This window comes from Anopheles merus, chromosome 3L (assembly GCF_017562075.2).
Source record: "Anopheles merus strain MAF chromosome 3L, AmerM5.1, whole genome shotgun sequence".
Lineage (NCBI taxonomy): Eukaryota > Metazoa > Arthropoda > Insecta > Diptera > Culicidae > Anopheles > Anopheles merus.
Genome location: NC_054085.1, coordinates 38,003,973 through 38,015,093, shown reverse-complemented (window position 1 = coordinate 38,015,093; position 11,121 = coordinate 38,003,973).

The window sequence follows — 11,121 nt, the reverse complement described above, 5'->3', positions numbered from 1 at the left end:
CATATGTTTATGGTTTTATGCACGTACTCAGCGCCACCAACGGGACTACAGAAAAGGGCAAGGAGGGGGCGCTTTTGTGGCCAACGTACCGTGGCAAACAACAACAACAACAACACCCACAGTGCGGGAGGTGCGAGATAGAGCTAGAGGATGGGATAAATTGAATTGTCATTTCTTTCCTGCCCGTGTGTGTGTGGGTGTGTGTGTGTGTGGGTGCGTGTGTATGTGTGTTTGTTTGTGTATGGTACAGGAAATTTGGAAAGCCAGGCAGCATTGTTTGCACGCGTTGCAATGCAAGTTTAAGTGGAAAGAATAGGTGGTGAGTACGGGCAGGAAGCGAATAGTTTTTATTAAAAACATCGCCCGGAATTGGCTTTCAGATTTTCGCCGGAAAAGCAACACCGGCAGTGGTGATTGGGACAGGTTATTAGAGGCTTAATCAAAGCCAGCTTCGCGAGAGCAATTTGTTTTTGCAAGCCGCTAAATCGAACCGGTGAGCTGGGAAGAGAGTGTGCAATTTAATGCAACCCTACCCCAGCATTTGCACTCGCCAGTATGTTTACACACGCACAAATAACGTTTAAAGAGGAGTTGTTTTGCTGTACCCAGACAAGCGTGTCGCCTGGTGGTAACTTTTCCAATCACTTACAAACTTTCAATTTCTGGTGGAATTTTATCCATTGCTTAAGAAGCAAAACAGCAAAATCCCTTACTTACGAGGAAAAACGAGAGCATATTTCAACTCTGTGTGTGTATGTGATGAGATAAGTGTATTGATTAAGCCATCAAGACGTTCGCCAAAGTTTGCACGTCTTCCCGATCGATCACCCTCCCCATTACCCGCCTTGCGCCTCACAGTCTGCTGTCTAGGGCTTTGCCGATACGATACCGAAACCGTGTGATATATTATTGTTCGCAAATCGGAGACTAAGGACTAATTTTTCCTCGCGTAAAGTGAAAGTTTTTCGCTGCTGCTGCGTGCGCTGCGCGGAAGAAGAGGGGGAAACAAAAGCGGGAGTGTGTAAGTGTGTGATTTATTCACTGTCGCAACGTATCTGTGCGAAGTGCGACGGGGAGCGGGCAAACTTGAGGATAGCATTATCGACACTTTCCATCCGTGGAGCGCGTGAAACACGAGGGGAAAGGATCAACTTCTACTGGAAGGATGGCAAAAATGTGTGCCACGGAGCGTGTGTGTGTGTGTGTGTGTAGCAAAGTTGGGCTTTCTTACTTCGCGATGCGCTGCGACATGTGTGCGGCGGGATTGACATGTTTTCCAGGCGCATCATCAGCGGCAGATTACGCTTTGAGCTAACTTGTTTGTGATGGTTAATATTTAGTTTGTAAAGTAAAGGAAAAGTAAATCTTCTTTTCTGATTTAGTTGCACGTGTGCCGCACACTGATACTTCATAAGCAACCATCATAAAGCTTATGCTCTTTATTTACCTTTCTATTAAAGAGTTTCTTTTTTTTTTTGAGCCAATCTTCTCGCCCAAATAGCCTTTCCTCATCATATGTTTAAGTGTATCTCATGCCCATTTACTGCTCCATAAATTAACTCAAACACAACCAGTCCCGAAAAAAAAGGTGCCATCCACGCGGCCAAGGCGTTGTGTGCATCACAAATGAGTTAATTAAACTATCTGCATCGTAATGAAGACACATACACAGACACGCCACATCGTTTGCCGCCGTCGTCATCGTGCAGTAATCAACTGGGCCAGCATTGCGCTTTTTTTATCTCTCTCTCTAGCTCTCTCTCTCTCTCTCTCTCTCTCTCTCTCTCTCTTCGCCTTTTCTGTTCACACATATTTCGCGCGTATGTGAGAGAGTTTACGTTTCGCTGATGCATAATGCATTTGCTTTCTGCCTCAGAGTTTTGTAATTGGAAACACATTCCGAGCGTGTCCCTGTGTGCAGGCATGAAATTATGCTAATGAATTGAAGCAAGGGAGCGAGAGGGAGAGAGAGAGAGCGGGCACGGCACGTCGTCTAAGTTTGGTGAAAGTTTTATTTCCGGCCAAAGGGTTCGGTTTCGTTTGCAGGGTGCAAAATGTGATTGTCGTGTTTTGCTGGAGAGCTCGTTTGCGGACGGGCGGGAAATGAAGAAGAATGGTGGATTCTCGGCCTTGTTTGCCCCGCACCGGATGGTTGATGCGGTGTTGCTTTGCGGAAAACAGTTTCATCACTTTTCCAAACCACTGGAGCTCGAAACTCGAAAGCAAGACATGGTGAAACGGACGTGGGGTTTTGTGGCACATTTTACTTCGTATTTTAATTCGTATTCATAGGATGGAAATAATTTTACTAAACCCGTTTCACGGAACAAAGTGATCCTGCTAGCTACGATGGGTTTTGAGACCTAATTAGTTATGCTGAATGTTGCACCAATATGTTTTCATCCCCCTCCTGACCATTAAATGGACGCCACTGCTCAAGCGAATGTGCAACGGACGTGAAGCGGACTTGACGCCCCAGCACAGCCTCAAGTGAACACTATTTATAAATGCTCGCCCACCGTCTGAAGTGGCTTCTTATCCAGGCGACGTGTTGTTTTGAGCACACTTTCATCGCATTAAGCAGCAGGTGCATTAGAAATGGTGCACTCGGCGAGGACCCAGCCCGGCTCGAAGTGGTGTCGGTGTTGACGCACCCAACGCCAGCAAGCAAAGGCTACAAAACTGTTGACTCGGGTTGACGCTCTTGCGGTACGCTCTTTAAAGTAGCAACGTGAAGAGTTCAAGGCAATTGAGAGCACATAAGGAAATGGAAGATGAAAAGAAATGCACAAAAAAAAGCTGGCAGGAAAACAACTACAAGGGGAAACCAGTTCAAAGAGTGGCTTACAAACAGCTTGCGAGAAATGATTCCTCGTGGCCCGCTGGGGGTTGCGCCAACCCCCACCGGGGGGGGGGACCTTTTACGCCCTTTTGCATTGCATTTCATCCTCTCGAGCAGGGCGCTGGTGCTTAGCATTCGCAACCGGTGATCGCATATTTATTGTGACAGATTGACGGAAACAGGCCACCGGTATTAGCCCACTTTCACCGAGCACCTGCTCGCTCTGCCTGCTCGCTGTTGCTGAAGCAACGCTGGGGCAGGTAAAGTCACAGGTTGTTTTGGTATTCAAAGCTGGCAGCTGACAGATGACAAACGGTGCACCGAGCCAGCGTGTGGTTGCCACGGCGCTCACGTCGCTTCTAAAGGAGCGTGGAGCTGATTCCAAGAATTTAGAGTACATGCACTCGCGTTGCAACACTGTGCTGGTCGCAGTGCTTCCGTACCGACGCAACTATTCGTAGAACACATGCTGTGCGGCATAACACACGTGGAGAGTTTTGTGAAGCTTCTCGTCATAATTATAGGTATCGTTTCGTTAGAGGTATCGTATTCCTAACAATTTCAAATTGAATGAATTTTCAAGTAAATATCAGATTATAGTTGTTTGTTGCTATGAGTTCGCGGAAAATTGGCATCACATTGCGTGGTAACGTCACCAACATGGACTTGCTTACTGTATCAGCTACAATTGCGACACTAGCAGCTACAATTTCGCTCATCGATAGTCCGTAGTTTCATCCTCAATCAAGTGCTTTCTTAAACTGCACGCAAACGCCATAAAAGCGCACAACTATTATCATCTTTCCACGATTGTTCGTTCAGGGTTTTTTTTTGCTCTCCCTTTCTCACGCAATGTCCATTCTGTCTCCACTTTCTTTGCCACTTATTTTGCTATTTTTCACTTTAGAAATTTTTACAACAAACTTCGATTACATCAGAGCCCGGGTGGAAAAGTTTCCCATTGCTCGAACCGAACCCCGGTTTCCTTTCTAACGTGCGCTTCCTTGAGCGAAAAGTTTTCATTTTCCACCGCTCAAAAGCATTCTTTGTCGTTGCACTCAGTGGATATGACTAGTTGGCTCTATGTATGTGTGTGTGTGTGTGTGTTTGTGTGTCTTCTACAGCAGCTTTGACCTTCGTTTATCTTCGCTCCGGCTTGTTTGTTATCCTGTACCGGGGTGACTGTAAGCAACAGTGTGCCGGCACTAGTGAGGCTGTCGGTTTTATCCCTTCAAAAACAGAGGACGTTCTCAACCGGAAACCTATTATATTACACACATTCAACACACACACAAGCATGCAAGCACGCAGACATGTTCTTGTTAGAGTGAATGTGAGGACATTTCTTGCGAACGGAACGCTCCTTCCTGTCTGCGATGGAGATGGGCTGCGCTAAGCTCATGCCGGTTGAATTGTTCTATCGTTGCGTTAGCGCCGCTACTGTCATTTCCCGATGGAGCCGCCTGGTGTCTCGTGTCGAACCGACGATGGAGCAGCCTGGTGCCTGGCTGCCGTTCCTGGGCTGGGATTTTTTTCACAGCCCCTGGTCTGGAAACAAATTGTCCCAACCGTTCGCTCTCGGGGAGGGTAGCATTGTAAAACTTTACAAAACCCCTTCGCCCCTCGAAATGACGCTGCGATCGCTGCCGTTGGCATGCGGGCAGGTAGATTAACGTGAGCGAATGGGCAGTAAAAGATGGGCGATGCTCGTTGGATTTTGTCCACCCGTTCGACACTCGCCAAGGTTTTGTGAGGCGCCTGCTTCCATTTGCATTTGATCGAAATCGAAACGAGCGCTCCCCGTTGTCCGGATGCTTGCCTTGGACGGAGGAACCGCGATCGTGGACATCGAAGCGGGAAATAAAATGCGACCGAAAAGTTCTGACACGTTATCCCGTTGCAGCCGGGTAGGGTGAGTGCGGTGAAGGCCGGGATATTTACCGACAAAGTGAATATTTTCCACAGGCACATGCATGAGAAGGTGAATGAATAGAAAGGCGCACAACTTTCACGCCCGGAAGGGACCGGAAGCAGAATGATTTATTCCTTGACGGGTGAAACTTTCGCGCTGCCTTTATCCGTGGTGCAAACCATTGCTGGCGTAGGGGGTGGGCTTTTATTTGTCCCACAAACCGGGCTACACATCGTCTGGTGAGAAAACGGAGCAGAAAACTAGTCAAACGTGTGTAAACAAATTATTTTCACGGAAACGAGAATGCGTTTTCAATGGATTAGTTTGAAAGGAACAATGATTTATAGCTGCAAGTTACATGAAATGCATTTTTATACAATTTATCCTTTGGAGAGGATGCAGCAACACGTTGAAGCTTAGTGTGGTAAAGCTACAACTTTGGATAATTTTGCTTTCTCGGTGAGAACCCTTTAATTTTTCGTGGGTAAACAGCGTCGTCTACCGTGTACCACGGTTTGAACAATGATGCTTTTAGTACTCGGAAAGGGCCAACATTTTCATTAAAAATAAGACAAAGAAGCAACTGATAATATTGATAATCTCAAAACCGCTTAAGTACCGCCGCTAGTTAAACAGAAAGTTGATTAGCCCGCAGCCATCGACAGACACTGTTAAGCAGTTGTTAAATCGAGTGGACTCTGTCGTTTGAACGGGGGCGTCGAGGGGCCAGTGCTACTCTGGACAAGGAAACCAGCCACTCAAACCTTAGCCAGCAGCAATAAGAACTTTTGCGTAGCGAATGGCACGAAGCAGACACCGGTGGTTTGCGCATAATTAATGTATAATATTGCTCCGCTTCCAGTTGCACGATTTCTGCGAAGGAAACTGTCCCAAATGGTAGATTGGCTGAAGCAGTAGCCATTTCCACCATCAATAAGATAGTCAATAAGACCAAAGATAGAAGATAGCTGGCGAGGAAAATGGAGCTATTAATGCGTTTAAAAAGTGCCTCCAAACAAAGCTCTACACAAATGTAAACGGTTGATCCCGTCGGGTTTGATTCTTGGGAAAATGTTTCAGATGAAGTGTGTTTAGAACACTTCCAAGAAGCTGAACGATTTTCCTTTCGTCTCTTTTATGTAAAGAACATTCGTTTTCCGTTTGCCCCGAAGCAGGTCCTTGAAATGATTTTAATTTTTGCATTTAAACGCTTCAATGTCGAGCTCAGCTCCGATTTTCTGTGTAAACACGGTCGAGATACGATGTACAATGCAAAGAAGCTCTTATTACGTAGCAAATGAAAGGATATGCAATCAATTATGTAGAGTTTAATATGCTCTTAATGGGCAATGAACGAGAGGGAGAGAGAGAGAGAGAGAGAAGAGTTGGAATGAAAAGTGAGAAATTATTCAATTCATGCACTGAGTGTTGTGTTTGTAAGCACAATTACCATTTAATGTTTTATCTAAATTCATTTTGTTCCACTCACATCACTTTATCGCATAAACACAACCAAACCTTCATTTTTTCTACCATAATTAACCTCACTTAAACTCCACTACTCATCCCGTACATTACACAGAACGTTTCCCCTTAGAATTTTGCTGGAAACCGGAAACCACTCTTCCTGATCTATTAATATCTGGATTAACCGGAAATAACACAGCACGATAACACACACACACAAGCACCATAGAAGAAGATGCAAAATTCATGCAAAAACCTTCCATTTTCACCAAGCCGTCGTTTTGCTTGCGAGCACATAAACATAAAGCCTCCCTCCTTCCATTCCATTGTCGGGGGAAGTTTTTTTCGTTGCTGTTTCTTCTCATTTTCCCCCTCAGACTGCATCAGAGCAGATGGGCCGGAAGCGATGCCCCCGTGCGTTGTTATGTGCCAGGGAGTTTTTAAATTAAAATCCACATTTGCCATCCAGAGAGAGAGAGAGAGTAAAGCGGGCCCCAGCGTGATGGGATCTCGTGGCCGTGGCCCATGCCCCAAAAAGGAACGATAAATTCTATAACCCCACACACGAAGGTGTATGTGTGTGAGCCTATTTTTTTACGTTGTATTTTGCTTCCTCTGCTACGCATACCCACCGGGGCCATATGGGGAGAGACAGTTGCTTTCCTTTTTTTTCTCCCGCTTTTCGGCACTTGGGCACATAAATCCAGCATTGTAAATATTAGCCCACAGAGGATTACGCTTCGCCCGCAAACACAAAAAAAGAAAACGTACAAAGACACACACATACACACACGTGCGCGCGCCAGCACTCATCGAAAATCCTCACTCGGTTTCGGCTGGCAGGAAATGGAAATGAGACAGGAAGCAGCAACAAACCAAGCAAAAAAAAAAGCTGATGTCGATTTGGGAAGGCTAGCAGAGAGCAGAGGGAGCGAGATGTTTTTTTTTGTTCGCATTTCCTTCAAATTGTGCGCCTGAATGTTCGCTCGAGGATGGCATTAGTGCATGGATTGGAGCTTAACGAAGTTTTTCGCTGCAGTTTGCATGTTTCTTTTTTCGTTGCTCTCGATTCAAATATTGTTATAGGTTGAGGCTATTTTTCATATGCCGCCACCGTGTTTGACCATGTTTTGCTTTGCGTATGGAATTTGGGACGAAATTGATTGAAGAGCTTTGCACCGATTGGCCAACTGGGTAGCAGCTGTGCCATCGATGTTGCAGCGTTTGCAGTTAAGCTAAGCTAGAAGAGTGCAATTTGCTGGTGATTTACCTCTAAACTACATAGTGACACGTACCGGCTTTTGTTATGTTTGTGGATGATGAAAACGATGAGCTGGAAAACTACTCCAATCAAAACCCCTGACAGTATGCAATCTGCGCAACAAAATTAACATGTTAAGCGATATTATTTAAATTCCTTTGCGATTTAAGCTGTCTGCTAGCTGGAGCAAGAATCTTTAGCATTTCATTAAATAAATTCAATTTACAAATCAACAAACTGTCTTCAATAACAACGGACCTACACGCTAAGCCATCCTCCGCATGCCATGCCGTGTTCGAGTCTATCCGTTTGCCACTCATTTATGATACACGCACACGATTCTCCATTTAATCTACCCTTCACACAACGGTCGCCGCACAACGATCTTAATGCAACAGGAACGGACGATAAGCACTGACAAGCACTGACGATGCCGGGCCGGGCCGCTTCTTCACCGATGCCGGGTTCTTTCACCACGCAGCAAAACAGAGAAAGTGTAGCCTTCGTCACGCACTGAAGCATTAGTCAAATAACCGGCATGTATGTATGTGTGCGTGTGTGTGTGTGTGTGCCGTTTATTGATTTATGTATATTGTTTCGTTTCAACGGTCGCCCGGCTTCGGTTACGGTTGTGGTATGCGTGTGTGTGTGTGTGTGTGTGGTATTGTTTATCTAAGAGCTTGGATAAAGCTTGGAACGCCCGCTGTATGTATGTATATTTTTCCAACCGGTCCCCATCTAGCATCGTCTGGCCAAGAAGCAGCAGCTCGGAACGAATGAAGCATAGAATCGTTGGCCGACTATCGGAATTCCCAAGCGCATGAATATTGCAATGGGTTGAGAAGTTGAGGTCCTGCCGTAGCGAAGCCTTCCCCACAAGGGATCGGGTCGACTGCGTGTATCGATTCCGATTTCCCCATACAGTTGGGGCGCTCTTTTGTTCGGTCGAGCCACAAACCGCAACATCAATCTGTCATATGAAATTTCTTGCTACTAAACAGAAGACTGCTGGGCATACCTTTTGGCTTAAGGGCATGAAGAAGTTGTCTGTGAAGGGAAATTTTACAATTATCTGCCAGACAGTTTTCTTGGAATTGCTTCGAAGCATACACATTTCATTGAAATTTCTACTTCAATCTTTCCATAAATCATTCCCGCTGCCAGCTACCGTTTGCTTGCAATTTATTGAAGACATTCATAGAGCTAAACAATCAAATCGTCACTCACTTTTCCGCCCGGGCTAGATATAATGAATCTTGTCCACTGAGCCAAAGCGACGCAGAAGAGAGACATAAACGTTACACTTTGCATCGAAGCCGGCACGGCATCTGCATAACTGGATTTTCTCACTGACAGGAGTGTTTCTGTGTGCTTTCTGGGGGGTTGGGGAGTTTTTACGCCCGTCTCATATATTGCACGCATTGTTGTGCTGCGGGACACGCGTGCAACGATAAACGATCACAAAATGATGGCTTTATTGCGGTCACAAAGGCTGCAAGAGTGATTTAACGACGACTGTGTCTGCTTCTCGGAGGACGGCGCTTTGGTGCAGCATGATACTTTTTCGAGCGCTTGCAAAAGTGTGTCAATTGTAAATCCTAATTAAAAACGGATTTTGCTCTGTATTTCTATGCAATCAGGGGAAAAGTAAGGCAAAGTGTGTCATAAAAACGCATAAAGCTTCCCATGTGCGCAGATAAACGAACCGACAAAAGCGCAATTCATCAGCGGATGGATGAGCGAGCAAAAAAAAAGCGTCAAGCCCGATCCTCCCTGCTGTCAAACGATGAGGTTGTAGTATCGAAAGGTGGACCAGCAAAAAAAAAGCCATCACACGGACTAGAAGTACTCTTCAATACGCGAACGATTCGTACAAAGCGCGCCAAAGGGGAGATGGGAAGGAATCACATCACTCTGCTCCGAAAAGCTCCGAAAAGGAATGCCATTCGAACTGAAGGTGAAACCGATGATTGACACAACAGTGTGGGTTTGTTTGTGTGTGTGTCTGTGTGCCGATTTCAAATCCGCGACCGAAGTACGTGACGGCGAACCGCGCGAAACGCCTAGCGATGCAAATCAAGCGAGATTTTGATGGAATTTCCCTTCGGTCTGTCCCCGCAGGCTGTCAGCGGATGGACTCTCCTTCCGGGGTTGGATCGTATGTCTTTAGAGGACAATTTATCACACACACTCACACAAACACACGTACACAGTGTCGGTAGATGGAGAGGTATTAATCCGCACGTCGTGATAAGCACCAGCGCTGCGAGAGAAAGAAACCGAACCGACCCGGGGCTTTGACACTGACAGATGGGTTCGCGTGTTGTCGGCAGCGCCGATGTCATCCACCGTTGTGCAGGTCGATCATGATATTCCAGTGAGGGCCCGTGGCTGCGTACGCTGTTACGATGATCATAATTTGGTACGTTTCATTTCTTCGGTAGGGTTGCTTTTTTTGCTGCTTCTCACACCGAATACGAAACGCGGAAATGTGCATCGAGCTGAAAACTTTGTTATCTCACGGTCGCGCTGATGGAGTGCAGGGCTAGTAAAATCGACGGAACATGAAATGGTTTTCCTCGAATGATTGAGTCATGCAAGATTTTGTCGGCAAAATCGTGGGGATTTTGGTGTTTTTGGTCGTCTGCACGACGAGCCATAAAAGCACGACAGATCGAAGTGCTTAAAGTGTGCTTTTCGTATGGTTGCTAGAGGATTGGTTTGTCCTTCGTCATGGTCCATTCGGGTTCAAAGTGTAATTGCTTTTACTTGTTTTTAGTGTATATTTTATATATGTATAAAATGCAAAAAAAATGTTCAATTTAGTATGCAACAAATTTTAAACCAAAAAAAAAACACCTTGTTATTTGCAACTACTGTAACTGTAAAATGGAATCAAGGAAAAGCAAAAAAAAGTACACCACCATCAGCGACTTGTTTGGTTAACATTTCCCTAACACCATACGCACACAAACGACTGCAACTAGTTGCGGAGTTGTTGCGAGAGGAGAGAGAGAGAAAAAAAAACGACCACCGTGAAAGCGTTTCACAGCACTACTGCCGCTCGTTAGTTCTGTTCTAACTCTTGTTTGACAGTTTACTCATGGCTCGTCGGCCCGAGGAAGCCATAAATTACACCCGATGAAAGGCGAGGCAAAGAATCCTTCCATCTGGATTCCCATGCCCACGGGGTTGTTGTTGTTGTTCTTAGTGAGAAGAGCTTTCAGCACCACTTTCGCGTGGACAACCTGGAGCATTGCGGGACGACTATTTACACCAACAGCGCAACGGTGGGAATTTTAATTAAAATACTTCATAAAGACACACACACGAATGCCACAGCGAGTGGATTGCTTGTCCCGGTTTTGTTTTTTCTTCCTCCTCCTCCTTTCTGTTACTTTCCCCCGTTTACCGGTGAATCAAGGCGCCCGACGGGACGGAACAAGGAAGGATTAATGTAAAATTCGCGTTTTGCTGAACCGTAAGGACTGCTGAATGGTAGCGACACACACACATATGCATACACAAAAAAGGAGCAAAAACTCTCCTCTAAATGCCGGTGACGGTGATAAATTTATTTCGCAACTAACAAGCACTCGTTAGCACAACTGGTCACTAATTTTGCTTCGCTGTGCTGTT